General features: G+C 36.5%; 1 protein-coding gene across 4 annotated transcripts in view; it reads right to left on the reverse strand.

The window, feature by feature from the left end:
- Positions 1-21,445, reverse strand: part of SOX6 (SRY-box transcription factor 6) — a 367,386-nt gene that overhangs the window by 248,003 nt on the left and 97,938 nt on the right. Inside the window, exon 1 of one of the 4 annotated variants that reach the window (XM_063398071.1) lies at positions 13,921-14,424. The exons of 2 other annotated variants lie outside the window; for them this stretch is intronic. The gene's annotated coding sequence lies outside the window, so the exon portion shown is untranslated. Of the gene's footprint in view, positions 1-12,557; positions 12,725-13,920; positions 14,425-21,445 lie in introns of those variants that run through there. One more of the 4 variants, XM_063398074.1, reaches the window with a different exon arrangement.

Below are 21,445 nucleotides of genomic sequence, written 5' to 3' on the forward strand. Positions count from 1 at the left end.
TGAGGCCTATAGTTGTACTTGTAATAAGAGTAACAAAAAGAGGTCTCAGATAGCACTGAATAAATAGTCAGCTTGGGTAAGAAAAAAAAGAAAAATAAATTCGAGAAGATAACTTCTTTTGACTCTGAAGAGACAGAACACAGATCTGTTAAGTGCTAACAACAAAAATGAGGAGAAACCCCTGGTGAATCTGGATTTATACAGACATGAACACGTGTGTAGATATATAAATGTATATGCCTACGCGTACATATCTTTGTCCGTACATTTATTATTATATTAGATTCAAGCATTAACTGTGCAAAGAGAATGTGATCCATCCTTGTGCCTTTTTTTCCCTGTGCCCTGTTGTCCAGATGTAAGCTGTGAAACACATCCAAGTTCCTTAGAACGGGGAGTGTCGAGCCAGGCAGTTCAGGCTGAGCTGTTCCAGTTATCAGTCCATTGAAAATGAACAACAAATTCAAATAACAGAGGCTGTATTTGATTCTGGATCTTTCTGGGGTTTCTTTCTCTAGTTCCCACCCCCACAGTCTCACCTCTCTCCCACCCTTCCCTACTTACCATAAAGTTATTATGCCCTTTGCTATAATAATGAATGGAATTCCCAGATTATTATTTTAGGGGCTTAACTGATTCTCAGTGGTTTTCATGTGTTTAGCACTTACACAAAGAGGCTTTTTTATATGTCTTTCAGCAAATATACAAATAGGCTTGGAGTCAGTATTCGTTTTAATAGTTTCACCAGATAGTCATATTTGTTTTCAGAGATTTTTTTCCTCGTTGTATTTTTGCATCACTCTGCATTCAGCTGTACTGCACGTCCATCTATAAACCTGGACCTAGCATCAGCAAGCAGAATATCTCCATCCTTAAAATAATCTTTTTATACAAAGACTTAAACCTGCACAATGCTCATTGCACAAAACTCTAAATATATATAAGAGCAAGACTGTTGGAACATCTCTGTGTTATTTATTTCCAAGTAATCTCAGCTGAGAGCTTTCTGATGCTGTCAAGATGGCCAATTTTATATTGGACATCTTTCCCAATAAAGATGTGCAGCTATTTGCCTTTTCTTTACCTCTCTGTAAATGCCATATGGACAGAAATCATTGAGTCACTAGATCATACATATATTTTTCTGATATATTATGCTGTTTGATGTCATGTTGACATGTAATTGATGTTGGTTTTGCCTTTTTTTGTCTTTGTTTTGTTTCTTGGTTTCAATAAAAAGAGAATTTAAAAAAGGCTGTAGAGTGATGACTTAAGGAACTGACAGACATGAACATAGTATGCATCTCTTTTATGATGTGCTGCTGAGTAAATGGGTGTATTTCTAGCTTTAGATAACATACAGAAGACCTCTGAATTTTTACTATATAGTGAAGTATTTGTATAAGCCTAGCCTATAACCTCAAAAAACTTCTTTCACTCACAAGAAGTACATACAGAAGACGTTTTCAATAAGGGCTTAACCTATGATTTAAGAGTCAATAAAGAAAGATTTTCCATAAAGGAATGGGAAAGCAACAATAGAAATAAAATACAACATACCAAAGATTAAATATGTTCCATCAGCACAACAGTGTCTTTGTACAGTAAAGAGCAGAAGGGGATGATTAATAGTAAAATGGTATACATGTCAAAAGAAAAATAAATGCAATTTAGACAAAGTACACACTTATTAACAGAGACTATCATTTACAATTATTCAGATGGGAGGAAGGCAAGGATGAACCTAGCAGAGAATCTATTTCACAACGTGAAGTCACATTCATCTTGGTTCATGCTTCCCCCCTTCTACAGCTGCAAAATAAAAATACTGGTGAAATCCTTGCTGACATAAAATTAATGCCTAAGTACCCAGTGACTTCAGCAGAATGAGGATTTCACTCGGGATATTTTAAAGTGCAGCTTGACGAGGCAGACCTGGTGGATCAGCAATGGGAACGGGTCCACACTTCCCCCTCGTTCCCACTGCAGTTCCCACTAGCTCTAACAGCCGTGGCACCAGACCGTTCTAAAGGGCACCTGAGGCTGTGGAGTGCTTCCCACTCATCCTCCTCCTGAATGGTTAATAACAACATCAAGAGATGCCTGCGGCTCTCCCAGGTGGCTTCACCAGGCACTGGGTTTGGGGGCATGGGGAGCAAAGGAGGGATGGAGGCACTTTAAAACAAGCCCGGGGACCAGGTTAAACTCAAATCAGTGAAAGACAGATTAAGGTGCCTGATAGACCAAATGTCAGCACCTACAAAAAAGTTGTCAACTGACGCCAACTGGAAGGTTGAACAGGAATTATTCCAGCGTGGTAATATACCAGGAGAAGATTTTGGGAATGACTCCTCTAGATTTGTCAGAAACTTTATGAAAATGACCAGATGCAAGTTAGTATTTCAAACATTCCAAGTTTTGAGCCAGAAAGATAGAAAAATATTATCAGCTCATATCACTCTCTGCAGAACCACAGGGCCCCCTGAAGGGGCCCAAGCAGTGTGCCAGTCTAGCCTGTTTGTGGAAAACACCTTCCACAATGAAATACAATTATAAACAAATATTTAAAAATGGGAAAGTACAAGACAGAAAGAAAATGACCATGTCATTCTGCATGCAAGAAACAGTCTCTATGATATCTCCAAGAACCCTGCCCACAGTGCTCTGATATTTCCAAATAAACCAACACAAAATAAATGTATTTTCACAAGGCAGGAAAGAAAGGTAAATTTTAAATGAAGAAGAAAGTTTGGAGAAGTTGCAAATAAAAAGACAACAAAGTTTAAAATGTAAATTTTCGTTCCATATTAATTCTAGAAATTTCTACCACTCCTACTTGCATACACAGTAAAACACAAACTGGGAAAGAGAAATTGAAAGAAAATAAGGGTTATAATTCCCCCAATAATTACCTGAAAAGAGCCTTACTCTCCCGATATACGGTCTCAGTAGAAGCCAGACAGAGAATTAAAGCCTGTGTTTCTCAATATGTGTAGGTCTAAGGCGCATGAGATAGAAACATGGACAAACTGATAGATCTGAAATATACTTCTTGAAACACCAAATTTCAAAGCTCGTTTTTAACTACCTCTCTCAAAATCATAAGATGTCTCAAAAATATTTTGATTATGATCTAATGTATTCTGTGTGACCCTTGCAGAAATTATTCTTTGCAACTCTGGCAAGTTTCTTTTTCTACCACTTTTGTGAGATGAATGACTCCTTCCATTTGCAAGGAAGTTCTCAGGATCTCTGCATTATAGGACTATTATTATCAGAACTCATTGAGCTCTTGCTGTGTTCACAGATTTAAATCTGAAAGCCAGAAATTATAAACATATACCTCATTCAAGATAGTACACGCAAGCACACATTATACAAATTATTTCTGTAGTGTACATTATAGCTACAAAAAGAATGACATCAGAAAACTTTATTAGCATCAGACAAGAGCCTCAAATCCTAAATCAGCTCATACAATTTCTCTTTTTCTAAACTCCCTTTGATTTTTTTTTTCCTATTAAATCCAATTGTTATACAAGTGGGGACTCGATGCTCTTGAAGTCACATAGAAATAGAACCCACCCAGTTCAAACCATGTTATCCTGATATAACATTCTAAATGGCAGTTCAATGGAAACCACAGACAGCGCCTGTGCATTGCCCATATTGACTGCCATCTTGACAGGCCTACAGTTTTGATCCCAGTCATCCTCTTCAGGATTTTATATTTTCTGAAAACAAGTATTTCTGCACCTTTTAACTAAACTTAAAGGCTGCCCACACTGCAGGACATGAATGGAAACATTTAAACAGAAATGCTCAAATGTATTCCTGGCAAGAAAAAAAAATCACTAGAATGATAATGAATAAAAAGAACTCAAAACTTAACTGAGCATTCCCACTTTCTAAGATTTTAGGTGTAAAATAACACTGTATCAATAAGGCCAAGTAATTCTCTCTATGAATGAAAGAATTAGAAGACATGAACAGGTCAAGGAAATACATAAGAATGAAAGCTTTAAAAGAAGAGAGAATACTTGTAATTACTTTACTAACAAAGTCAATAAAGTAACTCCCTATCCTCCCTTCAAAATCCCAGAGTAGTATATAAATTATTTGCAATATTATTATCACTTTAGCAGCACTACAATACACATTTTACTACCAATCCATTCCCTGTAATTCTAAGAACTATGAAGTAAATCGTGATTCCTACGTAAGTGTGCCTCTAAATTACACACAATAGTCTCACTAAAGAGGCTTTTGGGAAAGTTCCAAGGAGGTGATCTGATTTTAATCCTGTCATACTTTTAAGCAAATGTAGATTGACTTAAAGTAAACATTGCAGGAGGGATCTCATGCTCTAGGCTTCACCAAGCAATCAGCAAGGCATCTGACACGCTACAGAAAACCTGCAAAATCCAGCAAATAAATCTTGTAACACCCATTCAGTATCCTACGAAGCACACAGTGGGGAGCTGACACATTATTAACTGACTGTAATTTTCACAAACTGCAACATACTAAGAGCTTTATGACATACATGTGGTGAAATATATTTTTATCTATTATAAATGCCCCTGTTTTCAAACCACATTAATCAAGATGCTCCAAATAAATCAGTGGGTCATTTTTTTTTAGGTTAGTAGCACCAAAAATAGGAAATATTACAGTAAGAAAATATGGGAAATATCTTCATCTCACAAGCTTTTGATGATGCAGTAGTTGTGTGTAAAATGACAAAGGGACTGACTTGAGCAACAAAAAAGATAAACTTGAACAGGCAATTGTCACAAAGTGCTGCTTCCCTTGAGTGTGGGGTTTTGAATCAAATTATATTTTATAAAAACTTGTTTAAACCCTGCTCTTTCAATGAAAGTAAATCCACAAGGGACAATGCAGGTTCCAAGGAAGCTCTAATGCCATCCAGAGGGAAAGAATTTAAGATGATATGACACAGACATCAGCTCTCAGCCAAAGCATCTTTCCTTTTGCCTTGGTGATTTATACAACTTTACAGAGACAAACCTCACCTGCCTCGCTCAGGAACAGCAGAAAACACTCCTGCAAGAGACAGATCACTAGCTTTTGAAGCCTTACATTGTTCTGCCACACACAGGAATAACTTGAGGTCCCAAAGGTTCATAGAGAAAAATGGCATTTTGCCAACTCTCATTACTGCCTGCCAACCTGTAGATAATCTTCTTGTACTGTACTTCATCTGATACTTTCACATTTACAACCCTTTACAATACTCAGCAGTTTCTATTTAAATAGAGTAGACAAGATTAAAAAAATAAACCTAAAGTAGAAAATACAGGCTAGATGTGAAAACTGAGAGCATTTTCCTCACTATTGTCCATTATTCTTTAATGTATCATTCTCTTTCTGCATGTAGACCAAAAAAATAAATCCAATGTAAACACAAAAGGCAAATACCTTTTGAAGGCCAAGCAAATATTTGAAAAGCAAAAAAAAGATTCTGCTTTTATCTCCAGATCACCCTACAATTTAATGGTTAGTGGAGGGGGATTCTTTTTTCCTTTCTTTCTTGTTTTTCTTTTTCTCTTTAGTTCAGGGAATGCAGCAGGGGCAGGTCCACGCCTCATAGCTCACAGAATGGCTATCAACCTATAAACCAGAACAATAGGATAACAAAGGTCGGGTAACTATGCCATGTTTGTAACAGAGCAGAGAGAAAAATTGCCACTATCCAGAGTTATAAGGTAACAGACCAACGTATTAGAGTCTTGATCCAGTATTATTTCCAAATTATGAAAATTGCACGCCTGACTTTGTAATCTGATGTCTAATTTATAAGCAAAGTACAGGTGCCTTTACAAAGCTTAATGGTCTTTATGAGGTTTTATGAAACTAAATTAATACTACTTCATGGACTTGAGAGAGAGATTTGGGTCTTCAGCTATGACAACAGCATTAAATAACACTGAAGACAAAAAAGGGAAAGATTATCTGCAAACTAAAAAGGTAAAGCCAGCAAAACATTACCAGTGAGTCCACAATCATCTGCAGGAGGAATAAATTACTGACAGTATTCAAAAAAGTTTTTAGGTGGGAATAAAGCTGTTGAAACCAAAATGGAACACAAGTCCCCCCTTTTTTTTGCCCCTTATTACTAGTCCATGATTCTCAGACCACCACTGAACACAAATATACAAGTGCTCAGTAGTTCAATATTGATACTCTCAGGTCAATAGCAAATCCCTACCAATCACACAAGAATCCCAGCAATGCCACAAAAACTCTGTAACATCCTATAATGAGAATAAGTGCTTTCTGAAATTGTATGTTTAAAAAAAATCACTGATTTTTCTTATCATTAAAATAAAATCATCAGTGGTATTATTATTAAAAATGTTGGTGCAACTTTTGGGGTTAATCACTTGTCAACTGAATTCAAGGATGTAATAAAACATTATCTGTGGGTTCAAGCATGTGTCTTATTATCTTTTATGGCACTGAAAAGTGTTTTCTTATATTTCTTAATTTCTTATAATTAAAGAAGTCTGATCAGCAAAGTAGGACAAATACTAGAAAACAGAATTAATACTTGCTTAGTCTTATAAGAAACAAAGCTATTAAAATACCTTTCTTCTAGCAAACACAAAAAATCTAATTAAGCATCTGAAAACTATTTTTATTAGGATAATTTTCAGTTTTTACAATATAATATCACATTAGAGGATGATGGTATTCTATAGAAGACAGTAACAGAAACAATGAGAAAAGGAATTATATTCCAGACTACTATAAATATTAGGAGACTTAAGCCCTTCATGGACTACTACACATATTATCAAAATGGTATTTTTTCTCCTGAAATATTTCTTAAAAAAAGATTTAAAAGAATTTTTTTAATTGGCAAAAATATTGATAGTATCTCTATAATCTCTAAATACAATTTTAATAATATCTTAGCTAATAATTAATCATGTACAATGTCCAATTCTCTATCTGTTTAATAACAGATATCCTACAAGTGCAAGGTAGAATACAGGGATGGACATGGGCCTATTGCTACTCTAGGACTGACCCATGCATTATACAAATAAAACTGCTGCCAGTGGCCTGGAAGAATCATAAGCACTCTCACCTACTCCAAATATTATCAAGTAATTCTCAATAATTTTTGCTGATAGTGTATTAGTCCTCTAAATTACAGATTGTCATCTCTGAAAGTAGAATTATATGGAAGACAGACAGTATTTTTAAGGCAGTGTGAGGCTTTGCACCAAATACTAGTATGAAAATCACACAGGGTATTGCTGTGCACATGTACGTGTGTACACGACCTTTAGATGCATATATATGTTCATCTATGTACTTGCATGTGGAGAACACATATAAATAATGGATGAAATGGACTTGTATCTATGTGTCCATGTACTTGTCTACATGCTTATGTACACAGATACATAAATATGGAGGTAAAAATTCTCATATAATTATATGTTGTTTAGAGTGACATGACTATACATAATATGGATGGAATTCACTATGCTAATTGTTGGTAGTGAGAACTACAGTAACTGATACAGTGCTTGCTTACAAATTTTCTAAAGCAGAGACCTCTTTCCATTCTGGTTTTAAAAACAACATCACAAAGCAATATATTTTTTAACAACAACTATTTTTTCTTTCTATCGCCTACTGTATGTTTCAGTCTCTCTAGATTTGGTTGGTATCAGTCAACCCATTTTGGGTGGTTCTAGTAATTTTTGAAGAGTTATTTTACCATACTGACATATTTTTTATATTGAAATTGGTGCTTCATTGCTGGAGCTAAGGAAGTAAAATCAGAACATCACACCTCATGAATTAAAATTTCTACAACTTATATGATCATTTGTGACCTAAGGCATGTCAATTATAGCCTTAAAGGATAACGAATGACATGATTTATAAAAAGGCTCAATCATTTATTTGTTGACACTGAGCTTTGTTTTAATTTATTCCCTGAAAACTTCAGTTTTGGGAAAATGGGAAAGTGACATTTCTCATACAATGCAGAAATTATTAGTAGATGAAGGAGTCACTTTTATTCATTCCTTTCTTTCCTTGCAAAGAAAACAAAACAAAAGCAGATAGCAGGAGACAGAAGACCCAGTAACTCTGGATTCCATGTCACAGCTGTAGGGTGCGAGAGAGAATAACCCTAATGAAGTCCATGTCCTATCTTTAGAACTGTATCAGTACAGCTCAAAGCAGACTCTGATCCTCCCTGAAACACAAAGCTGCTATTACTGATTATTGTTTTAGTTGACTTCGACATCAATTCCAAAACTTGGCTCTTTCTTTGCAATAGGAAGTCTCGGCAAGTTTGCGCTGAATGCCTAGATCTGAACCCCGACAAGCCAGGGAGGCTTATTATTCTGCTGCTTATAACACAGCAGCTCCCTTCCTAATAGGCATTTAGAACAAAACATTGTTTCTCTCCTGCAGGGTTTTGTTTGGCCTTTAGATTAAACAACGCTCTAGGTTAGTAATCAGGTTTACCAGACAGTTGTCACGGGGTCACCAGCAGCTACTTTGTTTTCCCTCAGCGCAGTGCTCTCTAAGGTGGTGATAGTGTTAAACAGACTACAACTGATGGGAAAAGTAGAAGGTTAAATTAACAACGTCCTAAAAATACTTATTTTCAAAGAAAAAGCAGTCTATTGAAAAATCACAGAAAAGAAAGATTCTGTATAAACACTAGTAAACCATATATATTACCTCAATGAATGCTAAAAGCCTACCCTGGTAAAGAAAGAACAGGACATTTGTGATTTAGCTCATATTTTTATGCAAAAAAGTGGGGTGTATGCTTGTACATGTGACTTTTTAAAAATCCAAGTTAATATGGAGGTAGAACAGTTCTTTAAATTAGAACTAGACAAACACAGTACTGAGGAAAATGAAAAGAGAAGAGAAGAGAAGAGAAGAGAAGAGAAGAGAAGAGAAGAGAAGAGAAGAGAAGAGAAGAGAAGAGAAGAGAAGAGAAGAGAAGAGAAGAGAAGAGAAGAGAAGAGAAGAGAAGAGAAGAGAAGAGAAGAGAAGAGAAGAGAAGAGAAGAGAAGAGAAGAGAAGAGAAGAGAAGAGAAGAGAAGAGAAGAGAAGAGAAGAGAAGAGAAGAGAAGAGAAGAGAAGAGAAGAGAAGAGAAGAGAAGAGAAGAGAAGAGAAGAGAAGAGAAGAGAAGAGAAGAGAAGAGAAGAGAAAAGAAAAGAAAAGAAAAGAAAAGAAAAGAAAAGAAAAGAAAAGAAAAGAAAAGAAAAGAAAAGAAAAGAAAAGAAAAGAAAAGAAAAGAAAAGAAAAGAAAAGAAAAGAAAAGAAAAGAAAAGAAAAGAAAAGAAAAGAAAAGAAAAGAAAAGAAAAGAGAAAAGAAATCATAAATAATTAGGATCTGGCTACTGCGATGCTCACTGAGGTTTAAACATGATTCTCCCACTGTAAAATGCCAGGAAACTTGCACATGAGCATAAAGCATTAGACAGCAGACACACTGTTATACGTTTTTTACTTTATCCATTCTTGTTCAGAGGTAGAAAGGCCAAAAGGACGTGCAGCTGAAGTGTCCAGCTTTGGCCTTCTCCCTGCACCATGGAGGTTGTTTGTTTGGCCTACTGAAGCAGAAAGTGCCCTGAAAAATCTCCACTTTGTTCTGAACACCCCTGCTTGCCTCCAACACTGAACACCTGCACATCACAACCTCATCAGTCGGGTCTATAGAAGAGACCCATTTGTGGGAACACACTCAGTCTGCTGTCTTCTGGCTCTCACAAACTTGGGTGACTACAGTCAAAGTAAATTTGCTGTGGGTTTTGTCTTGGTTGGTTGTTCTTGTGTGGTTTTTACTACCATTAAAACATTTGGCCTAAAGACTGCAGAATAATTAATAACTACACCAACAGTAATTTGTACTATCTTTGAAAGAAATGCCAGCAGATTTTCCTCTGGCATCTATAAAAACACACCCAAAATCTGTATAGTAAAGACAGGCAGGGGATTACATTTTACAGTTCTATGTGCCATCATCCACTACAGCTACAGAACTCTATTCAGAAGGTGAAAAATGACACGTGTTCGATTGCTCCAGGATTTAGTAGCTGAAAATAATGTGTCTTTGAGAATACACTGCTTCATGAGTATGTCTTTTTAAAAAACTACTGGAATATGTTGGGTGTAATGAGGAACACATGTAAGTCCTACTTCAGATGAGGAAAGAAAAGGAAAGAAAATGTTTTCCTTTAGCAGTATGTGATTCAATTAACTCTTCAAGCTCTTCTCTTTTTGCAGCTGGGTAAAATATAATTATTTTCCATAAGACAGTGAAAATGATAGCCTCAAAGGCAAAATGAAGTTTTATATGATTTTTCTATGTTATCAGACACGTATCAAGTGCTAATAAACACCTACATATATAACCTGCTTTTTTGAAACACATGGAACACTAGAGAGTTTGCAGAAAGCAAAACCCACAAGACACTAGGCCTGTTTTATTCTGATGTTTAGATGAGGTGAGTTCAATTTGTTTTTCCAGCCCTAGCATTTTACAATTTATTTTCCTCTAGAAGGAGAGTTCTAATGATGCTGTAGTCTCTCTTTAACATCTTACAGACACCTGTATGCAAAGCCACGTAAGTGCCCCAGATTTGTCCTTTTTCCATGACACAACCTTGTAATTTTACATCTGACCACTCTACGCTGCTGATGCTGCATAAGAAGTCTGTAAAAGCTGGAGTTGTTAGTGAGATCTTTTGGTAATACTACAGCCTGAAGCAAGGCTAAGCACCACCTGCACCGTATTTATCTACTTGTTTATGAAAGAGTTTCCCCCTCATTGTGTGAATAACTGACCTTAGCCATAGATAATAAGACATGAGCTTCCTTGAACTGTACAGCTTTACACTGAATCTTATAAAACACTTCAGTGTTATCCATATAGCTTCACTGAGCTCCTAATGAACTGAAACACGTTCTCTCTCCAGTACTGTCACCACACACAAGGTGTGGTCCAAGGAACAAAAATAACCTTGCCCAAACTTTGCTTTGGCCATCTGTTTGTGTAGACAAGCTTCTTGCTGGCTACTAACAGGTTTTTGTAAAGTGGAGCATCAAGCAACATATAGATATTTATGCTCCACCCTCCGCATCGTCTCATCTTACTGCACCAACCATGTAGTGACATGAGCGGCTTGCTTGCTGCAGGCTAACTGCTTCTGCAGCCTCCCCTGAGTGCAGCTGTGTCTCCAGATGTGTGCCTAGTTAGTCAGACCTCTGGAGCTTCATCTCTCCTCAACCTTAAGCTTTTAAACAGGTTGGAATCTATACAGTCTGTGTTGAAGAAAATACAATTTTACTTAACATGAACACCCTGCTCAGTCAAACTAGTTCCAGTAAATCAGATGATGTTCTTATCAACCTATTCCAGACATGTCTAACTTTTTTGGTTGGAGTTTTTTTTTCTCCATTTTTTTTCCTGTAATACACAACTGAGAACAGGAACTGGCACAAAAGCAGCGGGGCCAGCTAAACTGCCTTGTAGGGGGACATTTTTCACAGGTTACACTATTGTGTTGCTGAAACAAGTCACTGGAATGGACACAAAAACCCCAGAGTTTCTGCTTGATATCTTTTGTTTCTATCTTTTGCTTAAGAACATTTATTTTATCCCAGTTGATATAAATAATTAAATAACAGCTAATTTACACTGGTTTATAGCTGAGGGCATCAAGACTGTTTCTGTTCATTTGCAGGTAGCGTTTGATGGTTTAGGATTCTGCCAATAAGCTAATGCTTACAATTAATTTTAAAATGAACCAGTTGCACCAGTACAGTGCCAGAGCTCTGTGTCAACTGCATATATACACGAAATACAATTAAATCCTGAAGTACTACTTCAAAATCCAAACAATTTGTCCCATTTATGGGTTAGTACACACATAAGAAATATAATCACCTTAATCATTCCAAATAAGCATACAGAGAGTTTCATTTTGTGTTTTACTTTTCCCCCAGCAGCCCTATACTAGTTGTTCCTGATGATGTTCCAAGCAGAGCATTCCAAAGAGTCACTCGTGCAGGAAAACAGTTGAGCTAAACTCAAGTTGCCAGCTCCTTTCTAATTTTAAGTTTAGCTTTCCCATTCTGAAGGAAGCATTCCTCTCCAATACTAGTTAAAAGAGCTTATCTAATTTAACTTTCATTTTTTTCCTTAAACATCTGGGAAATTTCATTTCTCTAATCAGTTTCTTACTTTGCTCCACTAATTACAATCTTGTTTTTTCTACGTATATCATTTCCTGTGTGATAATTTTTTCATCATTGGGTTTCTTGCTCTTTATATATTTCCTAGATGCTGGTGTTCAAACACGGAAAAGGCATCTTATTTACGTTGCCCCCGTTCTCCTTAAAATACTCAGCTAAACTGTGCCTAAAATGTGGGAAGTTATTTGCCCCCATGTATATTTGAATATTTAGCATAGCTCCCACAATGCCACCATTTGTTGCCCTTATAGCTCCATCATCAGCAAATTCTAGGACTTTAATTTACTCTGAGGTGGTGAGACGCCCTTCAGGGAGCTTGGCCAGCAGCTGTCCCTCTGCTCGAGGAGGCCAAAGTCACATGCGAAGCAATGACGCTGTCAGACAAACGCCACTTCTCCCTTTCACTTTCCACACTGCCTCCTCTTCCTTTCTCTTTCTCCTTGTCCCGAGGCCATATCTTAATCCCATTCCTAAAATTAAAAGATTTCTTTCATTCTCTATGGCTCATGAAAAGTTACCCTGTAGAATCACATTGCTACAAGGGCTTATCCTTTAAATTTGGAATACTTTCAGTTTTTATCGGTATTTTCCGTCTTGTACCACCACAATCCCTTTCATACAGCTTTCAGGCTATTTCATACATAACATAACAGGCTAAAATCTGGGCTCTTTTTCACCCAGACAGATGCTGTAGTCACATCATGTGCATACTGAATTCCATTCTACAAGCAAAACAGGATTTTTTTAAGTGCTGCTAATTTAACTAACACCACACAATTAGGAAAAGTTATCAAGTGCTCTATACTGACTTTCTAGTTTCCACAGTACTAGACTATCATTTAAAAACTTTCACACAACTCCTATAATAAGCTATATAGCAAAGACTACACTGAAAAACATAAATGTTTATCATACCTGATTAGTACTATATCTTAGTAGTATCACACCTTACTAGTATCAGAGGCACAAATTTGAAAGTTTTCCCAAGATAGGGCTCATAGTTTTTAAAAAATTACCAAAATTATGAGATTGTATTCAACTGATATAATGGTTTCATTTGCATTTCTCTGTGTAAACACAGTGGTATGTTTACCAAACATCCATTTCCTTCTAACCCCAGATCATAGATTTTTAAGACCCCATCAAAAAAAAAAAGCTTTTTAACAAACAGTACTATGTTCACAATATCAAAACAAACTTAAATAAATCATTCATATAGTGTGAAAACTGAAATCTAATAACTGAATGAAAGAGCTCTGCAACATAAAAGTTCCTGTAAACCCCCACAATTTGTCCATGCACAACTAAAGACCGACTTACGTAATATATTAGCTTGCAATTGCAAAGGACTCTTCAGGTTTTGTAATCAGTTCTCACACTCAACCACAAACCAGGAAAGAATTGTTATGATATTTCACAGTTACATACATTGCGGAGCTTAGAAATGTGGCTTAGAAATGTATCTTCTTACCAAAGTTAAACACAAGCTTAATTTCTTTCATTCATTTGAGGAAACTGAGGATCAACATATGCTGTTTCACATGCTGATACTTTAAGTAAAACAACAAAGATTCTTTTAAAAACTAAACTCTCTTATAATGAAAAACAGAAAGAAAAGATTTGCTCCTCTGAGAAGATGATTAGCTTACCTGGTTTTGCCATTCCACACCGACAGCCCGAACAATATTATCAGCTCTTCAGGTACTAATTCTTGCTAACTGGAAGGATATTTTCTCTCTTGCTGGATTAATAATCAACTTTCCTGATAGTTCATTTGTAATTCTCTGCTGGTTAACCCTTTGCAGGGCTCCCATTTTGAACTCAACAGCCTACACTCTTCGGCTCATTGTAGTACAAAAATAACAAAACATAGGCTAGCACATAAACAAGAACTAAATAGCAAGCTAAAGAGAAAAGTTAAGAATAGACTATCTTAAAAATCTAAAAGCTTACAAACACTTAAAGCAAGACTTCCTTTCTCTGAAAGACTCTAATTACTAAACCTAGTTGCTGGTAAAACAATGCATCAACAACCTGGGAGCTGTAAAGTCCAATGGCTCATAAGACTGCACGCTCCCAGGAAGCCACAGCGCGACCTCTCATCTTCAGCCAGTGAGCAAGTATGACACATGCCTGCCTAATTCTGAAAATAACATCTTTTATTAGTGAATAGTGTGCTGAGAAATTGCCACAGTTATCAGTTTGTGCAAGGCCACCCATCTGTGTTGTCAGAAAGCAAGAGCAAGAGTGGCCAGGAGTAAAAATGAGATAAGAGAGGCCCAGAATAGCTAAAAAGGGGAGTTCAAATGAGGTCAGAACAGTTTAAGATGGGATACCTAAAAATTATATATAATTTTTATTTTCAAGTGTAATAGTAGTAAATTACATATATGTTATCAGTTTCACAAAAATTCAGTCCAGCTCTGGCAACTCTGTTGTGAAATGAGTAAAAAGACTATAAAACAAACCTGCTAAAAGAGTTCAGAGATCTCATATAAGAATGTGGAACATTCTGGAAATGCTCACCTAAAGTAATTAGTCTTTAGAAGATACATGATCGACCCTGGGACGTGTTTTGGTTATGGACAGAGGTAAGAGGAAAAGAAAAATAAACTTGTTGCACGGATGACTAAGGCCTAATGCTACAAAAGTAGGGAAATAATAAAAAGGGGGAAAAGAGTCTTTCTGAAAAACAGTAAATTGGGAGTTTGGGTGCTCTTGGAAAATATAAGAGGTGACAGCTCTATTCACTAACAGAAATGCTCTTTCGTCATGAACTCTGCTAGAGCTGTTTTATTAAATAATACGACAGTAGTTCTGGTTTTTCTTTAAACAAAGGCACAGAGCCTCCTAAAGCTTCTGCACAGAGACTTTAAAGATGAGACTTTATCTATTTCCCTTTGCATAAGAGCAGTCCTATAGCTAATCTATTTTTACAGAACTATAGGTCTCTGCTCTCAGTTCAACAGTGCCTAATACAGTTTGCTGTAAACTTTCTGCAATATGTGCTGTAGAATTTATGATAAAATGCTATAAAGTTTTGAAGCAAATTTATTTCATATTTATAGCTAATTTTATTCTGTGTTTGAAGGAAAACCTTTTAAGAACGCCAATAATGTGAGAAAGCTACAACAACTAAATTTACTGTTAAGTATCACATCAGTGGTACTCCTGGGGGCTCCTCTTCATGGGAAGAAAGCTTAAACAACATTTTCTAACACATTGGATTGCTTCCCAGAGATGTGATGGCCTACAGAGGCAGTGCTGAACAAAGCAGGCTGGAATAGTAAGTCGGTAAACAACCCTTTTCAGAGGATGGTCACAAATAAATGCAACTTTGTTTAATAAAGGCGAATTATAGTTCTCTTTTGTTCTTTGGTAGGTGCATTATCTTTCTCTCCCGTTCCACCTGACTAAACTGGGAGTATCTTTTCTATCACCTGACTGAGTAGTTGGCTGGAAATAATGGGACCAAACAATCCACTATTGTTATGAGAGACAATGACCTTTCATGTCCTTGGAGCTTGCCATGACCTTTCATCTTTCCTATCCTCCAATGGTCTCTTCTAACAACTAAAACTACACCCTGTTAGGCTGAATTCCAGATTGTCATAAAAAGCCCCTTCCTTTAGAAACAAAACCAATTTTTACACCAAGGTGGTGGAGAAACACAGGTCCATTGTTCCCGCACAGATGGAAGTTAGAGTTACTAAGGCAACAGCTCTAATCCCTCTTTTTACCACCTTTTTCACATCATTGGCCTATCAAGTGTGCTACCTTTTAACTCATAAGCTCAAAAGCTGGTAGTCTAACTGACTGCCCTAATTAGCTACGATTTTCACAGTACAGACAACATGATGAGCTAATCGAAATTTGCAAAATAATGACGTACCTCCAGCAAATATTCCTCCTCCTGAGGCCCAGTCTTAGAATAACAATAATGAGACCATTATTAGAGGAGGGCATTAAAATGCTGCACTGCTGCTAAACAGAGAACTTAATTGTTCTGGTCTTGTCCATTGAATCAACAACCTATTGTTGTGGACTTGAAAAATAAAGGACTGGAGAATGGGTGCCATAATGATTGGTCTGTGCTGCCATACCAGCACTCTGTAGAATTGTTTTCCTTTTGAAACTCTTGATGGACTAGTAGTTTTGTTTAAAAGTAATATAAAAGCCAATTGTCTGGATAAAAAGTCCTATTTATTGAAATCTTTAGAAGCAGTTGCATGGATTTGTTCATGACCCCCAAGATAAAAACATAGGGACCATAATAATGCTATTTGTGGCGACCACTGCTTGTAGTGACACTGCTTGCAGATAACGCTGTCCTGTCTAGCTACTGCAAAAGGAAGGAAGGCATTTCCTTTGCAGACAGCAATCATGGCAGAAGGTCAAATAGTGGACAGACCCAATTCATCTGTAAAAATGAAGACGTTTTATTCAAAAAAAAAAAAAAAAAGGCCTAATATGTTTGGTCATCATTTACAATTCAGGGTTTAGGACAAACTAATAAAAGTATCTCTAGTCAGTCACAACACAGGACTTTTGTTTGCTAATTAGATTTTAGATATTAAAAATGACAGAACCTTTTTTTTTAACTTTCATTTTTATAGAACTATACCCTAAATTCTGTCATTGGGAATGCACTGACTGAACTGATGCAAATTATAGCTTACTATTAGCTTTGGATAGTCTTTATTTAAATCTGGGACTGGGAAGAAGAGGCATCTAAAATCTCTGACATGCCTTTTAATCTTGGGGGTTTTTTAATTGTTAAGAAATTAGAAACTACTGCTTTTCACAAATGTTTAAAACAAACATGGTCTTGAGAGAAAATATTCTCCCAAATCAAAAATCATAGTTTTATTACATAAAATCATTGCTAATTAACACTATCCTGGATTCCTCTCTTAGCTTTCACTGCAATAAGGCAGTTGAAAACAAGAGCAACAATAGATGTACACTTTGGAATGCAGACTAAAATCACATCTTATTGTATTTTCATAGTGATACCTCTTAATGCAACTTTCTACACACAAATTGCTCAAAAATAAGCTATGGCTCCAGATTCACATAAACAATGAAAAACTGTAACATTTGGGCTTGCAAGAGTTTCTACTGGTAATTTGCTATTGATTTCAATGGGAAAAAGTTTAGGATTTTTCTCATTCCTATTCAACATATTTTAAATCAAATTGAGAAAAATAATTCTGAAAAGGGAAGGAGAAAAAAAAAAAAAAAGAGAGACAAAAACTTAAAGTTAAAGGTTAACCCAAAAGGTATTTTCAGCAGTTCTAGGAACTGCTCATAAAATAAAAAATTTTCTTGCATGTATTTGCAGAACACCTTTACTTTAAGCTTCTTTTTTTTTGTAAATTGAAAAATGCCTAATATAAAGTAGTATTAAATTGTAAATAAGACCTCTTGCTTCATTCAATCCATGCTTTGCTTCATTTATCTTCATCTTGTTAGGCTAAATTAATTAACAATCTCTGTGTTGCACACTTTCTCTTTTCATTACATCAAATAATGGCCTGGATATGGGAGAAAACCCTCACCACAGGGATCTTGAAACACTACCTTGAGGAAGACTCTCTTACATAGCCATTGCTTTAGCAATATTAACTACTTGGATGTTATGACATTTATTAAATGGATCGTTCAATCCTTCACCATTGTAAAATAATTGTCCTGAATTTGTAAGAAACAAAAATGATTTTTTAAAAAATCAGGGGCTTGCAGTAGATAATCTTTACAATTTGTGAGCCACAAGAAGTAAAAAGAAAAAAAGTACCTAAATAGTTTTAATCAATGTTTTATTTAATATAAAAAAACCTGCAACTTGAATACAATTTCTGGCCAACTGTGTACACAGTCCCAAACATATTAATGTGTCAAATTACTCAAACCAAGCCATATCATCTGTTTCGGAGTGTTCTGTATATAATTAATTGAGTGTCTGGGACAGTTTCATGGGTAAATCTTGTTATTTAGATATTATAATGGGGCACAATGTGCTAAACTATTAGACAAGTTTTTTTCCTTTAACCTACATTATGGCATCTAGAGCAAAAGGACAAAAGAGTAAAGCCTTTTTTAATCTCACCCTGATCAAACAACCCTCTTTCTCCAATCACAGCTTTGTGCGTGATATCTTTCTGCTAGTGTTTCTTATTTAATTAAAACAGACACTGACAGAAGGACATGGATTAGGACTGTAATGATGCATTTACTTAGATTAATCGGAGGCTCCTTTTGGAGTAATGGCTTAAACAAAGAACAAAAGGAAATTGTTATGAAACAGTCTTTTATCCCAGGCAAAGGTCAAATTATGAGGTTTTTAATTTTGTCAGCCTCTGTTATATTGGACCTTTCTACTGGAACATGAGAAGAGCTCCTCTCCCCTTCACCCCCAAGCCAAGCCTGTTAGTATAATATAGCCATTAAAGCTGCAAATTAAAATGTCTGATTTTAAACCAGGTTGCTTAGCTTTCAAAACCCTCTAATTAGCATGTTACGCGTTGTTGTGAGGGAAAGAAACCTAAAATGCTAATGACCTGCTGCCAGGTGACCACACTGCTGTGCAAAATAGTACAGGCTCACTCAAGTAGTAGTAATAGCAATAACACCCAGCTCTTATGAATTACCCAGCTCCAGGTCTGCTCTGCACCACATGTGCTTAAAGAAACAAGAGCGCATCCAGCCAAAGATCAGAGTTCAGTAGTCAGCACAAGAGATTGTTGTATGTTAACTGGGAAGAGGTCTGTGTCCATTTAGACACTGCGAGGCAGAAGGAAAACATTTGAAATCACCACGGGCCAGGTGATACTTGGGCTAGGCACAGAGAAAAACACAGAACAGAAAATTCTTCCCCTTTTGGGCAGAAGCTTCAGATACACTTCTGTATATCTCAAAGTAGACAACCCCAACTTGCTGTGATAAATTCTGCTTTTGTTCTTTGTTCATCAAAGGACAGCAATGCACGAAAACACCCTAAATAGAGGTTAATTTTTGCCCTTTCCCAGTTTACTATTCATTGCAACAAGTTCACTGAACACACAAAATTAAAATAGTTGATGGTATTTTCTTAAAATATGCTAGAGGAGAAAGTCTGTCAATGCATCTTCAAAGATTTAAACCAAATAGAAAATATTTCCTTAAACCTCATGGTGCTTGAGGCTCTAGGCTTTTGAATACTGGATTTTTAGCAAATTTACTTCACACAAAATTTCAAAAGAAAGAACTCTCACATTCCAGGGACAAAATGAAGCTTTAAGTAACTTCCTTTTTACAAATCTGCAGAAATATTCATTCGTTTTCTGCACCACCAAAACTGTACACAGACCCAATCCTCCTCCTGCCATGCAGTCCACATCTCTGGCAAGCTGAAATGTCACCCAGCACCCACAGGAACACAACCTGATATCAGCAAAGAAGCAAAGCTTTGCCTCCAGTGCCAACACTAGGTCCAAACAGCAGCAGCAGAGGCAGCTGCTCAGCACCACAAATAATACGGTTCTGAAAAGGCCAGAATCATTAGTAGTCAAGATTAACCCCACTTGACCTGCTTTTTACCAACAGTTGAGGGAAAAAACTACTTTCTCTGTAACGTGACATCTTCGCCACAAAGATCGCGGCCCAAGCCCTTCCAGACATACCAGCGCAGCGTTGACAGCGTTCCTCAGAGGTCACAACAGTAGGAAGTTGGATAAGATGTTGAACAGCTATGCTGGCCTTGATGTCTGCTCATTCCCAGAAATCTCCTGCCTTTCTCAAGTGATCCCTAATTGACCGTTAAGGGACAAAAATGATTGCAAAGTGTCTTTTCAGGAATTTTTAATCCTTTGTTGCATTATATTTTACTTACAGGTTCATCACCCTGGAGGGAAGTTACTGTGTGAATTCAAATCCCAGTGTCAACAAAACTGCCTCTCAGTGAAAAACACAATCCAATTCCTCTCCTGATAAATTACCAAGTGACCAGGTTAAGCAAATTAAATCATAGGCATGGTCCTTTTTATCTAATAATCTCAAACCCATGTGTCAACACTCTGTATTGCTTTTCTTCTTTTTACACAGATTCTGCCATGTTTTTGCCACTATACTCCCTTACCATGTAGTCGCAATCCTGAAGAACAAGACAACTTGCCTTGGAAAAGATTAACACGATGACATGCAAGCCACTTACACGACCTACCTAGAAAAGGAAACCACACTTATTTGCAAAGATGGAAAATTCAATTTACTTAACACTCGAATACCTGAGCTGCTTAAAAAGTGGCAAACAAAATGTTAATAAAATTAGCTACATAGCTACATTCAATATGGTTGAAATAGTCAGAACTTCACAGTAGTCTCCTACAACTTTGAGATATCACTGTCATCAGCCAGTACTACCATTTATTTATTTGTTTAAACTTCTGTTCAGCCAAGATAATCACATCTTAAGATATGTGAACCTGTTTTCACAGACACATGTATCATCCACTAGTGTTCTTTGGCTGCCATTTAGTTGTTATTTTTTCCTGAATAAAACCACCTCTGTGAGACAGAAAACACACTGAGTAGTTTATTTATAAAGAAAAAAAAAATAGCTAATGTCTAATGAAAAACAGACTTAGTGCATAGTGGTAGGTGGCTCCATCCTTTACAACTTACAGTCAGGAAAGTCTCATTATTTTCCTTTGTAGAATTCAACTTAGCAGCGTGTTTTAGAGGCATTTTGGTATGGCTATTGCATTGATATGCACAATGCAAGTACACAGTTTCCCAAAAGTTCTATTTACTCCTTAAAATATATTAAGTATGCCAGCACTCTTTTAGTGAGTAAGTAATAAAATTTGCATTAGTACTCTACACAGAATATGAATTCATGCTTTAAGATCAGGGCTGCTTAGATAGCAAATTATCTGCATCATTTCCCATTTAGCAGCTAGAGAGCTGTCCAGGTACAGTCTGTGCCTCCATGAATATGGGGCTTCACATCCTCTGCTAGTTGCTGAATATACATGTGTTATGTAGAAAAACATGTAAGAGAACAGCAGCAATCTAAGAATCCAGTGCAGGAGCCTGACAAGAGTCAGGTTGTCAGAGCAGCTGCTAGAGGCATTGCACAGTAGAAACACTGGTAAAGCAGTCAAATAATGCACAGTCCTGCTGCTTTGGTGCAGA

This window comes from Prinia subflava, chromosome 5 (genome assembly GCF_021018805.1).
Source record: "Prinia subflava isolate CZ2003 ecotype Zambia chromosome 5, Cam_Psub_1.2, whole genome shotgun sequence".
NCBI classification, from domain to species: Eukaryota; Metazoa; Chordata; class Aves; order Passeriformes; family Cisticolidae; genus Prinia; species Prinia subflava.